The sequence below is a fragment of the Symphalangus syndactylus genome, chromosome 1 (assembly GCF_028878055.3).
Source record: "Symphalangus syndactylus isolate Jambi chromosome 1, NHGRI_mSymSyn1-v2.1_pri, whole genome shotgun sequence".
Lineage (NCBI taxonomy): Eukaryota > Metazoa > Chordata > Mammalia > Primates > Hylobatidae > Symphalangus > Symphalangus syndactylus.
The window spans coordinates 35,972,034-35,992,056 of NC_072423.2; the positions used below are offsets into that span (position 1 = coordinate 35,972,034).

At 42.0% G+C, this 20,023-nt stretch overlaps 1 protein-coding gene across 7 annotated transcripts in view; it reads right to left on the reverse strand.

The window, feature by feature from the left end:
- Positions 1-20,023, reverse strand: part of MAPK4 (mitogen-activated protein kinase 4) — a 208,451-nt gene that overhangs the window by 146,361 nt on the left and 42,067 nt on the right. The gene's annotated exons all lie outside the window — the stretch shown is intronic.

Here is a 20,023-nt window from a genome sequence, read left to right on the forward strand (position 1 = left end):
TTAAGCAAAAGCACTCGTGCATTTTAGGATGTTGAGAGTGCCCAGGATGAACATGCAAACTCCTCCTCCTCCAGTGCTCACAGAGTGAGGATGAATATATGCATCAAGCCATGCTACTGGGTAAGCACAAGGTGGAAGGCCCCGGGAGCAGTATTGATGGACAATGGAAAGGCAGATGTGTTTGGGTTTCCAAGGGAAATTCAGGCATCTCAGTCAATCATCCAGCTACTACCTGATGCCAGGCAGAGCAGGGAGCAAAGGAGGGGTATAAAAGAAGTTCTGTAATCGATTTAAGTTTCTGCCCTAAGGTTTACTAGTATCGGAGGAGGCAAGACTCACACAATTGACATTATTAGAGAATATGGCAGTTTATATTCTAGTGCTGTTCCATGGAGCCCAGCCAACAGTAAACACCACGAAAGAGAGAAGGCCGAACACCCTTAAGTGACTCAAGGAACAGACGTCTAGGATGGTTCCCACTGTAGGGCAAGCTTCACTCAGAGACAAACAGCAGATGGAAGCAAGAAAAAAGCAGCTTGGCCTTAGCCAGCCAAAGGTTGATGGAAGGCCCCTTGGGCATTTATCCAAACATTTTTAGCAACCACCTAGTAAGAGCATGGGCATGTCATTAGCAAAATGTCTGGGGCAGCCTTCGGGGAGGTACTCAGGCCGTATGTCTTCCCTTGATCAGGGTGAACTTTGCCCTTGGTCACACCCATTACTTCCTCCTCTTACCTGCCCTTCTCACCCTTCTCACCCGAGGCAGCTGCTGGCTGCCAATCCTGCAGCCCATTCCCACATCTACTGTGTTGGTATTGAGCAGCAAAGCCACCTCAACAAAGGTGACCTATTGCTTGATGCCCCTACTGCTGAGAACAGACTCTGTTTGCCAACACTGGTCTTCAATCCCTTTGGTGTGACCCCTGCCTCCTCCTCCTCCAGCCCACTCAGGCTTCTGAAGAAACCCCACAGACTGAAGGAGGAAGGGGAATGACAGGGGAGGTGGAGCCGGCTGAGATCCCTGCTAGGCTTCCTGGGTGCTGATGGGACCTGTTGGAATGGATTTCCTCAAGAGCTACTTGGAGATGTATCAATTACTGTGTGATGAAGAGCCCTGTGAGAGGAAACCACAAATCAAATTTTCATCACCAAATTGAAGTGAGTAGTACCACAGGTAAAATCCATCACTGTTGCTTTCTTTTAAGATGGGCCAGGAATGGATGAGAACTCACTCCCCTTCTAACACCCTTTGCACTTGTCCCTAGCCAACAATTAGCCCACTGTCACCCTCTTCTCGATTTTCTTCATGCACACCTGGTGTGCAACTGTGATGGGCATGGAGTGGGTCTCACCTATTTTGGACAGCCCTACTCACTCCATAATGCCCAGCACTGGCATCATCCTGAGGGTACCTGGGAGACTTCCCTGGGTAAGCCCCTAAATTGAAGGAGAATAGGCCTGGGAGGTGGGGAAATGTAGCTGCCAGCAGGTGGCTGGGCTATGACTCAGGGCTTTTAATCTGCTCTCAAGGTAAAAGCATGACTCCCAGCTAGTACCAAAAAAGAAAACAGAACAGGCAGAGAACAGTTCCTCCCCAAACTCATCTAAACTGAGGAGGTGGGACTGCCCCACTCCACTTCCACACATACCTCTCAAGTGGTTGCATTTTTGTAACTCATCGGCTTCAAAGTTGCCCTTGACATTCATTTAAATTTCATTTTCCTTGAAAAATAATATTCATGTAGGGGGAAGCATAATAGTTGCTGCCTGGTGCCACCCCAAAAGCACACACAGTATTTAAAATCCCGAGCAGAGGCCAAGAGTGATGCAAGGACAAAATGATGCACAGGCCATGCACCCTGCAGCCTCATCACTTCCCATGGGGACTCCTGTGACAGTCTCTTGTGTCTCCTGCACATGCATGTTCTCTCCAGTCCATTTTCCAACTCACAGGCAATGAGCAGGCAAATCTGATCACCATCCTCTCCTGCCTATACCCCTCAAAGACTTTCCTTGCCTTCAGATCAGCCCCAGCTACTGTGCTCCAGTCTCTGCCTGCCTGTACAGGCTTAGCTGCCCCTCCCCATCAAATTCTTTGCCCCAGTTATCCTACGCCATGTATGTTCTCCATGCAAGGCTTGCTCATGTTCTCTCTCACCTCTGCCCATGCTGCTCCAGGGATACTGCCCCACCCTCCCCTAGCAAACACCAGGTCATCTTCCAAGATTCCTCCCAGACATCACGTGCTCCTGGAAGCCTCCTCTGAGTCAAACTCCCTCCTGCCCGTGTTTGTCCCCTGAAAGCCCCAGGCGCTCCCTCTACAAAGCATTATGGGAGCAGTACTGTGCTGTCCTTCTAGTAGTCCATTACTCACCCCAAGACTAACCACTTCATGTAGTAACGGCATCTTCCTCTTCCTCATAGCAGCAAAGCTTGCACCAATACCTAGCATGCAGTAGGTGTTTCATAATTTTTTCAAAAAATCAATCTATAAGTCTTATAGTTTGCTAATAGGTTCTTTTGATTCCTGATCTTGTAACGGTTAGGTAGATTTGCAGCAATCATATAATTTCCTTTTCCTTGACCAAACAGGCACCATCTGCCATCACTATGTCCTTCCTCCTAGACCAGTGGTTCTCAAATGGTAATCCCCAGACTAGCACCACCAGCATCACCTGGACAGGCATTAGAAATGCATATTCTTGGCCGGGCGCTGTGGCTCACGCTTGTAATCCCAGCACTTTGGGAGGCTGAGGTGGGCGGATCACGAGGTCAGGAGATCGAGACCACGGTGAAACCCTGTCTCTACTAAAAATACAAAAAAATTAGCCGAGCGTGGTGGCAGGCGCCTGTAGTCCCAGCTACTCGGAGAGGCTGAGGCAGGAGAATGGCGTGAACCCGGGAGGCAGAGCTTGCAGTGAGCTGAGATCGCGCCACTGCACTCCAGCCTGGGTGACAGAGCGAGACTCCGTCTCAAAAAAAAAAAAAAAAAAAAAAAAGAAATGCATATTCTTGGACCCTATCCTATACCTACTGAATCAGAAACTCTGAGGGTTGCCCCAGCAATATGTAGTTTAACAAGTGCTCCAGGTGATTCAGATGCACACTCAGGTTTGAAAACCACTGGTGTGGCGCCTTCAAAGACCATTAGAAGCCGCTCAGATTCCATTCAATGAGCAGCTTCAATGAACTATCTGGCCACTTCCCCTTTTCCAGGATAGCTGAGCCTCTCACAGTTTAAAACATTCACCTTAGGGCCAGATGCAGAAATACGGCCCCTCCCCTTACTCTTTGGACTAAACAAGAATCACCTAGGGAACAAAGGAAACCAGGCAACACATGCACTCTGTGCTCCAGGGAGCTCTCTCTCTGTTGAACCCTGGGCAGAGGGTAGGCTCTCCGTGGACACTTGCTGAACTACACAGAGTTCGCCTAAGGCTAAATCTATGGCTGGAGTACCTTAATGTTACAGAAGCCAGTTTCTGGTTATTTTTCTCCAAATAACAATGTTAGACACATCAGGAGTATGACAAGCAGATGTGCCACTCCTATCACTGCAGATACAAGGAACAGGGCAATTAGGAAGAGCTTGGCTGTCAGTTTCAGCTCAAAGTTCCACTGGTAGCCACAATGAAGGCTGTGGTCGTGAGCTGAATTTATCAGGTTTTGCTGCCTACCCTTCATCCAAATCACAGCATAACATATTCAGGCCGACGGAAATGTCCAAAGAACCAGAAATGCCCAACGTTTTAGCACTAACATTTTTATAAACCCTTCTGTTGTTTCATGTGTTCCCATTTTTATTGAGCACAAGGTAACCCTGGTGCACAGGGTAACCCTGCACAAGGTAACCCTGGTGTTTTGCTGGTTAACACAGGGGATTACAATCTTGGCTGTATATTTGAATCACCTAAGCAGCTTCACAAAAAATCTGATTCCCAGACTAGACTCCAAACCAATTAAACCCTAGTCTCTGGAGTGAGACCCAGACATCGGTATTTTTAAAACGCCCCAGATGATTCTAACATGCACCTAATTTGGGGTTTTAAATGCAACTGATGTCTGGACCCCATGCCACATAAGTCAGAATCTCTAGGGCTGCAGCCTGGGCACAAATGTCTAACACACGCCCTCATACACACAGGCATATGGTGAGTAGGGAGTGTATGCAAACAGGCACATACACTCTCCAGGTGATTCTAATGCAGCCAAGGTTGAGAACAACAACACGTACCATTGGTTCCCAAATTAGTTTGCACCTGAGAATCATCTTTTTAAAATTCCAAACCTCATGCTAGACCCCAGAACAATCAGATCACAAGCTCTAGGGCAGTGGGCTGGGCACAGACATCAATATTTTGTAGGGTCCACAGGTGATTCCAATGTGCAAACAAGTTTGGAAAGCATGGTGCAGGCTCCAAGCTCCAGGAGAATAGGGTCTGTCTTATAATTTTTACTGTAACTCTCCTACAGCACCTACCTGAAATATTTGTTAAACTGAATTGAATTTGTAGAGACCTCCATTCTCATGAGGTCCTTTCCAACTATGCCTACTTGCACTGGTGACACCTAGGACCCTATGAATCCAGAGCAGGGCTTGGCACGAAAGGAATATGCTTCATACAAACTGCATTATACTGCTTCATTAGTAAATACTGTCCTAGGGACTTCCACAGACCTGACACTTTGTTATTTCATTATGTGATTTAATTAAAAATGGAATCTATTATGCCTTTTTCACATTAGATGTTGGTAGATTTTTTTAACTTTTATTTTAGGTTCGGGCACATATGCAGGTTTGTTATAGAAATAAATTGCATGTCACAGAAGTTTGGTGTACCGATTATTTTGCCACCCACATAATAAGCACAGAACCTGATAGGTAATTTTTGGATCCTCATCCTCTTCCCTCCCTCTATCCTCAAGCAGGCCCCAGTGTCTGTTGTTCCTTTGTGTCCCTGTGTACTCAATATTTAGCTCCCACTTATATTTGTGAACATGCAGTATTTGGTTTTCTGTTCCTATGTTAGTTTACTTAGGATATTGGCCTCCAGCTCCATCCATTGCTGCAAAGGACATGATCTCCTTGTTCTTCTTATGGCTGCATAGTATTCCATGGTGTACATGTACCATGTTTTCTTTAGCCCATTGTTAATGGGCATTTAGGTTGATCCCATTTTTTGCTATTGTGAATAGTACTGTGATGAACATATGTATGCATGTGTCTTCATGGAAGAACAATTTAAATTCTTTTGGGTATATACCCCCAAAAAAAGGATTGCTAGGTCAAATGGTAATTCTGTTTTGAGTTCTGTGAGAAATCACCAAACTGTCTCCCACAATGGCTGAACTAATTTAAATTCCCACCAGCAGTGCATAAGCATTCCCTTTTCTCCACAACCTCACCAGCATCTGTTATTTTTTTGACTTTTTAATAATAGCTATTCTGGCTGGTGTGAGATGGTATCTCACTGTGCTTTGGATTTGCATTTCCTAATGAATAGTGATGTTAGCATTGTTTTCATGTGCTTGTTTGCCACATGTATGTCTTCTTTTGAAAAGTATCTGTTCATCTCCTCTGCAAACTTTTTAATTTTTTTTTTTTTTTTGCTGGTTGATTCATTTAAGTTCCTAATAGATTCTGGATATTATTGATAGACCTTTGTCAGATGCATAGTTTACAAATATTTTCTCCCATTTTGTAGACTGTTTACTGTCGACAGTTTCTTTTGCCGTGCAGAGCTCTTTAGTTTAATTAGGTCCCATTTGTCAGTTTTTGTTTTTGTTGCAATTGCTTTTGGCATCTTCCTCATGAAATCTTTGCCTTACACTTTTTGATAGTGTCTCCCTCTTTGGAATTTCTTTTGCTGTTTCTCTTTTGGGTGACTTCAGAAAAAAATAAAAATAAAAAATAAGCCTTTCCAGCTCTCTGTTCTCAGCATGTTTAAAAACTGGGAACAGCTTTTAAGCACTCAGGTGCCTAGGAGTGAATTTAGGAACTGGGGTGTTGTCTTAGTCCGTTTGTGCTGCAAAGACAGAATACCTGAGATTGGGTCATTTATAAAGAACAGGAATTTATTTCTCACAGTTCTGGAAATCCAAGATCAAGCAACTGGCAGTTTCAGTGTCTTGTGAGGGTCTAGTCTCTGCTTCCAAGGTGACACCTTGAACCCTGCATCCTCCAGAGGGGAGGACACTTTGTGTCCTCATATGGCAGAAGGCAGAAAGGCAAGAAAGGGACCAAACTTCTTCCATTAAGTCATTTTATGACAGCATTAATCTATTCAGGAGGACAGAGCCCTCATGACCTAAACACCTCCCCGAAGGCCCCACTTTCCAACACTGCTGCATTAGGAATTAGGTTTCCAACCCATGAATATTAGACAGCGCATCCATGGCCTCTGCTCCTTGGTGAAGGAGGAGTTCACTCACCAGGTCAGAAACAGCTCCTATTTTAAGAAGGCTGCAGGTGAGGTAAAAATTACCATTAATCCCTCCTTTCACACTGATGTTGTGCACCTGGATTTACCCAACAAGTGAGGGTGATTTTTCTCTATTGCAAATGCACCTGGTGTGGATACTTATCATCTCAAGGATTCCTACTGCAAATTCCTTTGTGGAAATGCTGATGTTTATATAGCAGGTTTGCTTTAAAAGGAGGCAGAGCTGCGAAATCATTCATTAAAACTTGGAAAAATAAGCTTGGCACAGTCTTTTCTTTTTGAGAGTTTTAAAACTCTCTTCACATTTGTAGTTTTAATTTAGCATGACCTGATTTTTGCCAGCATTGACCATTCATCTAAAACTTGATGGCCAATCTCTGTAATAACTGTTGCAGCAAAAGGAGGGCTCGGCTAGAAGTGAGGAGAACTGGGCTCTGTATACCATGTCACCTCTAATTCCCTGTGGGATCTTCAGAAGTTATTTGATCTTCAGGTTCCTCATTTGTAAAACAAGAGAATAAATACTCTCGATGATTTTCTTCCAACTCAAACAACATGTAATTCTCTTGTGAACAATGACATTAGTCTTGTAGAAAGGGTTTCGTTTATTCCTTTTGTTTTCTTAGAAATGTACAATTATTTGGGAGAAAATACCTTAAATCCAATTCCATAAAAGAAAAGACTAAGGAATGAATATATGTGCCATAATGTACTAGACACAGTAAGGATACAAAAAGAGAGACAGCCTATATTGCTGAAATTAATGAGGAAAACAATCATCTAACTATGAGTCAAGACAGAATGAAATAGATGCAATGGCACAAAACCAGAGAGGAGGCAGCTTGGAGTATTTAAAAAAAGAATGTCCAGAATAAAGAGCAAAATTCTTTTTACCAGGGATAAAAGAACACCGATGTGGAATCAAAAGTGGTTTCTAGTCCTGGAATACTAGGGAACCAGGTAGTAACTATATCATCTAAGACAAGCCACACATCTTCCCCTAGCTTCAGTTTTCCCCTCTGTAAAATGGAAATCATATACTACTGGCTCAAAATACCAGACAGCGCCACTGGGAGGCTCAAAGAAGACATTGGTATGAGAGGACTTTAAAAAATGCTGCAGAATATAAGTTACACAAAACCATGGAGGATATATGTGACCTGTATTGACCATATGTTCCTATAGATTTTGGTCTGATGATTAATAGAAACCAGAATTTCTAATGAGGAAGTGTCTAGAGCAGTGGTCCCCAACCCTTTTGGCATCAGGTACCAATTTCATGGAAGACAATTGTTCCGTGTACAGGGATGGGTATGGGAGATGCATACAACTCACCATGATGTAGAATCAGTGAGAGCCCTGAGCTTGTTTTCCTGTAACTAGACAGTCCCATCTGGGGGTGATGGGAGACAGTGACAGATCATCAGACATTAGATTCTCATAAGGAGCATGTAACTTAGATCCCCCGCATGTGCAGTTCACAATAGGGTTTGTGCTACTATGAGAATCTAATGCCGCCACTGTTCTAACAGAAGGCGGACTCAGGCAGTCATGCAAGCCATGGGAAGCGGCTATAAATAGAGATGAAGCTTTGCTGGCTTGCCCACTGCTCTCCTCCTGCTGTGCGGCCTGGTTCCTAACAGGTCACAGACCAATACTTGTTCTGTGGCCCAGGGGTTGGGGACCTCTGGTCTAGAGGTTAAATTCACAACAGGATCTTATTAACAGTGGCTTCTTTTTTCTCCACCTTCTTAATTCTCTCCTTATTTACTTATTAAGTCTGCTTATTTAAAACATCAAATAGTAAAACATAAACTAACAAATCCCTTCCCTCACGTCAATCCTCAATCACTTCTTACTTTATCACTACTAACAATGTCTTGTGTGTCCTTCTAGGAAAAAAGCTTATGACTGCCCCATAATCATAACTGTACATGCTCTTGCATGTGTCCCCTGTATCGACACCTATACACCTGCTTTTCTAGGTATCCATTACTGGAGAGGAAAGATCTTATTTCAAATAATCTAAGTTTAAGGCAATATAGTTTTAGATTACTGAAATCTGACATTGCTTTTGGTGGTGATAATTAAATAATAATGCGATTATTATTTCTTATCAGTAGCAGAGGTGGAAGAGAAAACTAGAAGGTTACTTAATATATCATGGAAGCCAAATCCTGAACTCAAATTGTAGAGCAAAACGCTGTTGTTTGTTGGTTAACGAAGGGAGAAAACTCAGCAGGTAAATGGTGGATAGATTTTTGATTCTGGGGATTTGCTTCTGAATAAACTGGAAAGAAAAGCCAACAGATTTTTTTTTACTGCCTCTAGTTCAGAAATGCGTTTCATAAGATTGAGAATCTTATGAGAATCTCAGAAGAAAGACTGCTCATAAGAAAGGAGGGGTTTCAGGATTAACAAATTGACTGAATAACTTTTGAAAAATGAAAGCAGGTATAGACATATGGAAACAAGACTTTGAGCTTTTAACTAAAGTACTTCAACTGAGAGCACTATCACTTTGGAATCATGCGGAGACCCAACAAACTTAATAACGACCTGAGTCTTTTTTCTTTTGTCTTTAGTCTCCATTCAGCTCAAGAAAATAGTAAAGTATAGAAAAATGGACAGTTATTCAGGCCACAACATACCCAGAACTACTTACTAGATATATTCTCACTCATAGTGTAAAAAACTCTCGTTTCTACTCTGTGTACCCTAACGTTCTTCTCTGTGTCATTTTGATGGCATATATTTCACTGGCTTTATTACACAGCAGATGGCTGGGTCGTTAAAGCCCTCTTCAAGTCCTATACTGCAGGTATTGAAACTTCATAATAATTTATAAGAAATTTTTCATTTTCTCGCCTCTGATCTGGAAAGCTAAAAGCAGTCCACCATAGTTACACCATTGTTACATATTTCTCACCTCCTCTTCCTATGTGATTTACAGTAATCATCTTCCTTATTCTCCTCTTACAAATAAAATCATTTCAGATTTCTGAACTTCTCTGTTCCTTTTTTCTATTGAATGAGCTATAATACTTTACCATTCTGAGTTCTTTAAAGGTGCTGGACACTTGGTAAAAAGCTCACCGCATACTGAAGGTGATGTCATGGTCTCTGATAAGTACAGGAATTTGCTCAGCTAACTTTGTCTGAACTCCCTGTGGCTTTCACATATGTTAGTGAAAAGGCAGCACATTATCTCTTATTAGCAGACAAGATGGTCTTGAAATAACTGGAAAAAACTCAAATCCACATAAATGGAAAATTTGACAAAAGAAATACAGAAAATGGCCCTGATGGGTCTCAAATAACTTTACCTCTTTAGAAAAATCACCCTAAGAGCCCAAGTTACTGATAAAAGAAATTTGGGCTTGTACCTGAAGTGAATCATGCTGGAGGAATTAATTTACTTCATCTCAGGCGGAAAGTTTTCAAATGTCATGGTTCATAAATTCTTATGACTGGTAGGGCTTTCTGGCCATTCTGCCTCCAAAAATAATCATGGAAGGGCACATTTTCCAGGAGAACAGAAAATTTGCCTCTTCAAAATTAATTAAGTCATTTATCATTTCTTCCAAAGGATCGGTCACAATCTAGAATTACCTGGGAGTGGGGTTACAGATTTGTTCTTTTGTGGACAGTTACTGAAATCTAATTGGAGGATTTCTATTTCTAGCAATATGGTGGACTAATTTATCTATAGTCCTTCCTATGTGTGAAGTATTGTGAAATTAAAAATCAGCAGGGTAAATTATTGTGGAATACATAAAAGGCTCCATGGTATACGGTGGTCTCCAGAAAGTCAGTAGGGATACCTCCCGCTAACACAGGGCCCTTTCTAGAGGGGCACACCCACACCTTCCTTCTCTTTACTCAATGATTACACGCCTGAAGGGTGAGGGAGGAGGCTATGGTTCCCTGGGCAGACAGTGATTTTCTGAGAGGATAGCTCAGCTCTAAGGTTTCCAGGAAAAAAGTACTCAAAAATAAAAATGAAAGCTGCCACCACCCCACTCCCACACCCCAAAAGCCAGTGGAGGCTCTGGTAAGGTGGAGGATGAGGAGTTCCCACCACTCAGGCTCCCTTTGTCCAACCTTTTCAAACTCAGGAAATACACTTTGCTTTTTGTAAACTTCTCTGGCTTCTTGAAAGTTGGGGGAAGAGTTGGAGGAGGGTAAGGGGAAAATAGATGTGGCTGCTGATTCCAAGAACATGTGGTTGAGCATGCAGAAAAGCATTCTAAAAGCCAGAAACTATCATAAAGCTCCAAACCTTAGCATCAAGCAGAGTCATCTGGAAAGGCTATCTTGACTCCTGAGCCTAGACCTGATGATTCAGCCTCTACAAGGAATTGTCTGGGCCATGGAAGAGAAGTTCTGCCTTCAACATGAACAATTTGGGGTCCAGTTTGAATGGAAGGAAACTTACCCAGCTAAGATACAGCTTACAGTTTTTACTTCTTAACAGCTGCTGAAAGAGAAAGCATCTTCCTGCCTCAACACTCCCCTCGGTCCTAAATTCCCATCTTTTGTAGGACAGTATAGGTGAGAAGAAAGAAGCAGGTTTGAGATGGGGCTCCAGGTAGCACTCCTGTGACTGCCTTCTCAGCCACATCACCTGCCTTATTAGGAATAGCCTGAGGAATTAGTCTCATCTATGCAGGGAAATATATCTACATGTGGCTATGTCCAGTTAGTGGAAATGTATCCATCCCAACTTCTGCTTTCCAGCCGCAACCAGGGTGTTGTGTTGGGAGCAGATAAAGTTCTCTAGTCACAGTCAGGCAAAGAGCAGCTGGTCACTTGTGTTTCTCTCCTGTCAGTCTCTAACATAATCTGACTGGGTCCCACCTTCTGCCAGCAGTAGTAAACTGGGTAATTTGAGCCAACTTTCCCAGTGAACACAACAAAGAAGGCTGGATGAGGTTAACAACAAACAAACAACAAAGCTTCCTAAAAGCACCAAAAAGCTAACAAGATGGGGAGGAATTTCAGGTTTAAGATGTGAGAAAACAAAGAGATCTAGACATGTGGGCCTCAGTACTAGGGGCCACTTTTACCCAGTTGGAGGGGGCTGGGCTTGTCAATCCAAAACAAGGAAGCTGAGCAGCACATTGACAGCCTCAAGGAATCAAGAGGCCAGGGCCTCCCTAAGGCCTGGTAAACCACTTTACATTTAGAGTAGGACCCCAAAGAGCTCCAAGCTTGTCTAACCCACCTTATTTTGTTGTTGTTGTTGTTGTTGTTGTTCTGTTTTGTTTTAGGCTTTTAGCAGCCTGAAGCCATGGTTTTTAGTTTCTATCTTTAGTGATAAGCGGAAAACACGGATGAGGAAGGGGCTTTACTGGCCCAACCAGAAACAGAAACTAAGAACCCATGGCTGTATTCTCTCCCTTGGACACCCTCTGATAGACCCTAGAAGTAAGAGAGAACAAAAAGTAAACTAGTCTGGCTTCATGTCATCTGGGTGATCTAGAAAATCTGAAGCCCCCCACTATTGCTGGTACCCCAGAAAACCTTAAGAAGTTAATTAAAATTCTTTCTTGAACTCTTGTCATCTTTATTATGATTATCCAAAGTCTCAAATTATCAAGTGTCCTGAAATTTTAAATATCACTAATTATATGAAGCACTATGATTTTATGTACCAGTGAAAAAGAAAAAATGCTGTCAACTAGAAGTGTAAAACTTTATGACATAAAACACATACTGATTTCAGAGACTAAAATATAAAAACACTGTACATCTTAAAATGAATGACACATGGTATTCTTACATATATTTTTTCGAAACAATATCCAGCACACATTTAAAAATAATGAGGCACACAAGGAGACATGACAACATAAATATGAACCAGCATGAGAACCAGAAAAAACAAAAGACAGGAAAAAAAGATGCTTAGGAATTCCAGATAGAAAAATTACCAGATACAGAATGTAAAACAATTATGCTTACTATGCTCATGCAGCTAAAAGCTCAACATAAAAATTACAATAAAGAACCAAGAACCATAAAAAGTAACATTGCAGATTTGAAAAATAACTAGAATTCTAGATTGGAAATTCAGTAATCAAAATTGAGAATGCAGTAAATGATGGATTTAACCACAGATTAGATACAGCTGAAGAGATACATTGTGACTTGGAAGACAAGTCAGAAGAAACTATTCAGAATGTATCTTGGAGAGATTAAAAGAAAAGGATGGAAAACACAGGGGAGGGTAAGAGATACAGAAGATAGAGTGAGGAAATTTAAGATAGTAAAATTAACTTGCACCACAAAGTCTCCCAGAAATAGGCAGTAGAGTTCAGATGAAGTTGCTAATATTCCTAACCCTAACTCCCTCCAAGACCAAGTACATAACTGAGGCAGGCCATGTTAGCAAAGATCCAGAGGTAGTTAGCAGTTATTAAAAGTGTATGTGACTGTGGTTATGTTATTTTACTTTTCTATGCAACACTCTCCTCATGTATAAATGGAGAGACGTGACAGTACCCACTTCAGAGACTGCTATAAGAATAAGAATTAAGGCCTGAGAAGCACTTAGCAAATGCTCAATGTAATTTGGCTTCCACTAAGAGGATAAAGCACTCTATCTCTCCATCTAAGCTTGCTTCAGGAACTAACAAGCAGCTCTATGACTATGAACAAAATGTTTAGCCTGAAACATGGAACTGAAGATGTTGGAATCATGGAACATGAGGGTCGAATGGAATTTTTTTTTTTTTTTTTTTTTTTGAGACAGAGTCTTGCTCTGTCACCCAGGCTGGAGTGCAGTGGCCCGATCTCAGCTCACTGCAAGCTCCGCCTCCTGGGTTCATGCCATTCTCCTGCCTCAGCCTCCCGAGTAGCTGGGACTACAGGCGCCCGCCAGCACGCCCGGCTAATTTTTTGTATTTTTAGTAGAGACGGGGTTTCACCATGTTAGCCAGGATGGTCTCGATTGCCTGACCTCGTGATCCACCTGCCTCGGCCTCCCAAAATGCTGGGATTACAGGCGTGAGCCACCGCGCCTAGCTGGAATTCTTTATAAAATGGCCACTATACCTATAAGATCAGAGGTTATTGTTTTTCCTTTTGACAAATGACAGGTCATTTTTTTTTTTTAAACACTACACTCAAATAGGTAATTCACCAAAACAACAACAAAAAACACCACACACACACACACACACACACACACACAAAGTCCTATAAAAAATTCTATAGAAAAATGTTTAGCTGTGTTGGTAAGCAAAATGTAAATGAAAGCAATAAAGACACCTTTACTTTGTCACATAAGTAATTACAAAAAAAGTATGTTATCAATGGTGTGGTGAAATTTCATCATTTATAGTATGCTGTCAATATAAGGTAAACTGGTACACCATTTTGGTAAAGCCATTGAACACAATGAACACACATCCTTGGCTCAGTAATTTCACTCTTTGGGAATGCATACCAAGAAAACAATCCAAAATGTAGAAAAAGCACAGACACAAAGTTGCTCATGCAGTGACATAGCAGGGAGAAATTAGGACCAAACTTAATGTTCACTAACAGCAAAACATTGTGGTAAATTAACAAACTTCTAAGGATTGAATTATGCAGACATTAAAAATTATGTTCACAGCAATGAGAACACAAGGACACAGGGAGAGGAACATCACACACTGGGGCCTGTCAGGGAGTGGGTGTTAGGGGAGGGATAGCATTAGGAGAAATACCTAATGTAGATGACAGGTTGATGGGTGCAGCAAACCACCATGGCACGTGTATACCTATGTAACCTGTACATCCTGCACATGTATCCCAGAACTTAAAGTAAAAAGAAAGAAATAGCATCAATAAAACTCTGACATTGTAGAAAGACAAAAAAAAATTATGTTCACAAGGAATTTATGTTCACAAAAATTATGTTCACAATAACATGTACATTGTTTATTCTAATATAAAAGGCAAGAAAAATCAAAATTATATGTACAATATGGTCTCAATTGTTCAAATGAGCTTGAAAATGGGCTGAAAAAACCACTAAAAATAAACATAGCAAAATATGAATGGGATTAAAGTATCACAGGATCACAGGTTGGATTTGTTTACTCTTCTTGCCACCTTCCATAATGAATATATATACTGGCCGGGCGCGGTGGCTCACGCTTGTAATCCCAGCACTTTGGGAGGCCGAGGCGGGCGGATCACGAGGTCAGGAGATCGAGACCACGGTGAAACCCCGTCTCTACTAAAAATAGAAAAAATTAGCCGGGCGTGGTGGCGGGCGCCTGTAGTCCCAGCTACTCGGAGAGGCTGAGGCAGGAGAATGGCGTGAACCCGGGAGGCGGGGCTTGCAGTGAGCCGAGATCGTGCCACTGCATCCAGCCTGGGCGACAGAGCGAGACTCCGTCTCAAAAAAAAAAAAAAAAAAAAAATATATATATATATATATATATTACTTTTTAAATAGACAAATGTTTTCATTCTAGTTATTTACTGTAAAGATGATACAAAAAAGCAATAAAGGAAGTTTTTATAAAATAGTCTCATTCCGGCCGGGCGCGGTGGCTCACGCTTGTAATCCCAGCACTTTGGGAGGCCCAGGCGGGCAGATCACGAGGTCAGGAGATCGAGACCACGGTGAAACCCCGTCTCTACTAAAAAAAAATACAAAAAAAATTAGCCGGGCGTGGTGGCAGGCGCCTGTAGTCCCAGCTACTCCGAGAGGCTGAGGCAGGAGAACGGCGTGAACCCGGAAGGCGGAGCTTGCAGTGAGCCGAGATTGCGCCACTGCACTCCAGCCTGGGCGACAGAGCGAGACTCCGTCTCAAAAAAAAAAAAAAAAAAAAAGTCTCATTCCACCAATTGAACCGTCTCAGTTTTTCTGTGATTGTTTCAGTACTGCCTGTGTTTACACACACCTTTGGCATAGATGTAATCAGTTTAAATTAATGAGTAGTTCTCTGAGGATCAGGTGCCCTGGAAATGAGACAAGTTATCAAACCTTTTCCTGCCTGGTCTCCCTACACCAACACACTCTACAACCAGGAAGACAGAAGAACGGTATCCCAGCAGCACTGTCAAGGGGATGGGGTGAGCTCCTGGTTCCTTGAGCCAGCCTCCCAGCTGATCTCTGTGTGACCTTGGCGAGCCATCTAACCACTCTCAGCCTCAGTTTCTCCAATTATTCAATGGGCAAGCAGGGCTGGCCAGAAACCCCTAAAATCTCTTTCAGGTCTAATTTCTGTGACTGTGTGCACATTTGACCTAAAATCTCCAAACAGGTCTCAACTCGAAAAATTTTATACAAATTAAATCTGTATAAATACAAATGAAAGACTAGCAATGCTTTAAAAGAAATCCCTCCTACAGCAAATCTTCATGTAGAGTGTTTCTTGTTTCTTATTTTTAATTTTTGTTAAATCTAGACATTGATACATTGCCAGATCAGTCTTGTGCAGGGCCAGGCATTTATATTTAACATTTCTACACTAAAGCAACAATTAGAACACTGTCTTCCTCGCTGAAGCTAAGGTGATCTAAACTAAGGAAAAAGATTAATGAGAAGTCTGAATTATAGTTTCATTTTTAAAGCCTTATTATTTTAAGTTCTTAAATTCATACAGTCATACATCACTTCATGATGGGGATCCATCTTAGAAATGCATCATTAGTCAATTTCCTGGTTATGGGAACATCATAGAGCATACTTATACAAACCTAGATGGAATAGCCTACATACCTAGGCTATAAGGTATGGCCTATTGATCCTAGACTACAACTCTGTACAGCATGCTACTGTACCGAACACTGTAGGCAACTGTATCACAATGGTGAGTATCTCTACACCTAAATATGTCTAAACATGGAAAAGGTATAGGAAAAATATAGTATTATAATCTTACAGTTTCACAGTCCCACATGCAGCCCTTCATTGACTGAAATGTCCATTATGTAGCACATGACTGTACTTAAATTACTTGCCCCCCAAAATGAGGGGGCAAGTGTTTCCTGCCTGGCCTATTTTAATGCAAGGACTTCTCATCCCAGGCTCAGGTATTGCAAAAGAAAAGTTTGAATCAATGTACTCCTGTTATAAACTCTTCAAATATCATTAGAATGACCTGAAAAAGAGTTTCATTCATTTCCCGAGGCAATAACTTCAGCACTGACCAACCTCGTTTACAAGGTGCAGTAAGTTACTACTACCCACTAGTGGAACGCAGAGCCTCCTGCTAAACCTGAACGATCCCTGCCCCTCATTTCACGTATGATGCTGCTGATGTGGACCTGGGGTTGCTGACAATATGGAAGTTCTTACTTTTGAGGGCAGATGTTAACAGAAGTATAAGTCACCCTAGGTTTAACAATTCCGTTTTGATCTGTGCTCTCAATTTAAGTCAACACTTTGAGAATTTTCTCTTAGCTCCTATCAGTCATAGGTAGGACTAGTTTCCTATTCTTGCAGACACAGCTGTCCAGTCACTCCTCAAAACCTTTCCCAAAGACTGCTTTCCCACGAAGCTAATGAAACTTAAATTCAGAGCCCATCACTTGTCCTCACAGGACCCTTCCAAGGCCTGGGAGGAGCCCTAGCAATGTGCTCCCCTTATCATTTTGTCTTTTCCTTAAAGAGGGCCCATCAAATTACATAAGCATCAAGTCCACTAGAACTCAATCCTCCTCTGCCATTTTCCTCCCCCACTGGTGGTTACCAGGCACTGCCCAAGCAGCAGCCTGGGATGATCTTGTGGGTAATGGCGGTTCTGCTACACACAGTCGTGGTATGTAAATCAGCCACACTAGAAAAGGAAGAATTTGAGGCTTTATGCTTCAAAAGATGAACTTAATATAATAACCAGATTAGGATATGAGGTCTGAAAAAAAGGATATTTATTCTAATTTATGAAATTACTTATATGAAAAGTTCCACCATGTTAATTACACATGTATTAGTTCCTCTTTATTGAAAAGAATTGAATTACATTAGATAAGGCCTCTCTTATATGGCATGATACATAATAACCAATAACCCTTAGAACAGTGGTTCTCAAGCAGCGGTGACTTTGTTTCCTAGGGGATAGTTGGCAATGGCCGGAGACATTTTGGGTTGTCACAACTTGGGGAGCAGGCTGGTGTTTAATGCTCCTGGCATCTAGGGGGTAGAGGCCAGGGATGCTGTTAAGCACCCTGTAATGCACAGGACAGCTCCCCATAACAAAAAATTATCTGGCCCATAACATCAATAGTGCCTAGGTTGAGAATCGCTGCCTTAAAATAATGGGCACATATAGGTAAGGAAGCAAGGATTCTCCCTGCAAACGATAAAGTTTTAAACTTTGGAGTGGAATGTATGAGGGCCAAGCTGACAGGTGGCTCACAGAGATCCACTGTCTGACTTCAACCACTGCACCATGATAAACAGCAATGAAGGCTCCAGACTTCCAAGAATCATAGGACTGCAAGGACCCTTGCCAAGACTGGCTACGTGAGGAGGTGGTGGTTTCAGGAGCACCAGGAAAGGCACTTTGCCTCCCCAATTACTTCCAACACCCACTTGTCTGTGCCTGATATTGTCTCATGGTGAACAGAGCCTTTCATTTCATAATGAGGCTTAAAGTGCAAAGACCCCTGGAAGAGAGAACACAGTGACCTACATTCATATTCAAGAGAAAGTGACTGATGACAGATTGGTTTTCCCCTGAGACCAGTTTTCATACAGTGAAAGGCTCTGAACAGCTGAAAATGATGGAGAGGAAGAGAGGATAGCAGGCCCTGATGAGGCCGGGAAGGGGTGACGAAATGGGCAATAGAGGTCACTGAAATAAGTGTCACCTACCCTACCAACTTTTCTACCTGAACCTGCAAGGAGGGAGGGATGCAGAGAAAAAAAAAAAAAAAAAAAAAAGTCACATTCTTGGCCTTGAAGAAGATTACAGTCAAGTTCAGCTCAGGTGAAAAAACTCCAAGAATGCTTGAAAGAATGGCTGAGACGCACGGCAGTGCTACCCCACAGCCAGGACAGGAGAACAAAGGTCCTTGCCAGCTGTGGGATCATGCTGAACCTCAATTGGTTCTGGGTGATGCCCCCCACCTGACACCTAGCATAGTCCCTGACACAGTGAAATGTTCCAGCAGCACTCGTGTGTTGAGTGAATGGAAACTATTCCAGAGGAAGATCTATCAAATACCTAAAGTACTCTAAAGATGGTTTGTTTTCCTTGACACCTTTGCCAACGCTATTTCCCTCAATTTGGGAGGAAAATCTTTGTTAGTTGTCTTTGCCCATCTGAATCCTATTTCATCTTGCAAAGCCCGTTTGTTTTCTCTGTAAATTCCTGATAGTTTTTTCCCCCTTTTCTTATAAGCACATTCATCTAATACTTACCATATTTTCTATGTATCTTTCATAATGGGCTTACTTACAGAAAAGATTTCAGAGAGGCTTTCAAGTTCACAACAAAAACACTGTAATATAGTTTTTTATAAGGAATTTAAAAGAGAGGTCTCAGAAATAATTAAGGGAGAAAAAAATCATTGTACCAAGAAGCCGGGATAAAGCCGTTAGCAGGAATTTCTAGAGGCCAAGGCAAAAAGATAAACATACAAGGCACGTAGAGAGTTCTCAATGTCTGATAAGAGAAAAACCACAGTTCCATGTGATGAGAATGTTTTTTATGTTAAATTCCAGGAGGAATTTGCTCCTGGCTTTTCATATATGCTGCCCAAGTTGTCATTTTACATGTTTATCTCATGAACCAGAGTTCTTTAAGACAAAGACATCTTAGACTACATTTCCCTGATAAATGCCTATATTGCATTGTAAATACTCAAATATTTGCTAATGGATATGATTTTCTTGCCAATCTGGATATTCCAGTGCATCTCAAGATCCTAAGATTATCAGAGTAACAGATTCATCAAATCTCTTAGCAGGAAAACTATTTAATTCCAGTCCTAGGGCCATGGGCAATGATAGACTCTCTCACCCCAACATCACTGGTATCAGTTTGGAGTGAGGGGCTGGAAGGTTGAGCTGGCCCTGTCTTCATGCTTCCGTCTCCCTTCCTTTATTGGTTCCGTCCTTGTTTAGGAGGTGTCATTTTGTCTGTCTCCAGTACGGATTCTCTGTCCCTTTGAGCATTAGGGCTTTGCCTTATTGCCCTTTGATTCCCTGTGATAACTTCATGGTGCTTTACGCAAAGAAACTGACTTTTCTAATGCAAGGAAACGGAATTGGAAAGAGGTTCCAGAGCAAGCCTTTTTACTATTCAGCCCTGCTCCTGTCTGACAAACCCTCAAGCATAGAAGTGTACCCTCAAGTGTAGAAGACCAGCCCTTCATACACCACACAAGCGGTTTGGAAAGGTTAAAATGCAGGTCACTAAAGGAGTTAAAGACTCAAGGGTCAGAAGATATTATATTTTCTCTCCCTTGTTTCTATCTGTACCCCAAAAGTACACTGGCAACCCTTCAGCAAAAAAGTCTTTAGTACTTAGTAGGTGCTCAGTAAATATATATTACAATAAGGTCATAGCATAGCTACCTTGAACATAGTAGGTACTCAATAAATACCTGTTACATTGAGAACGTCA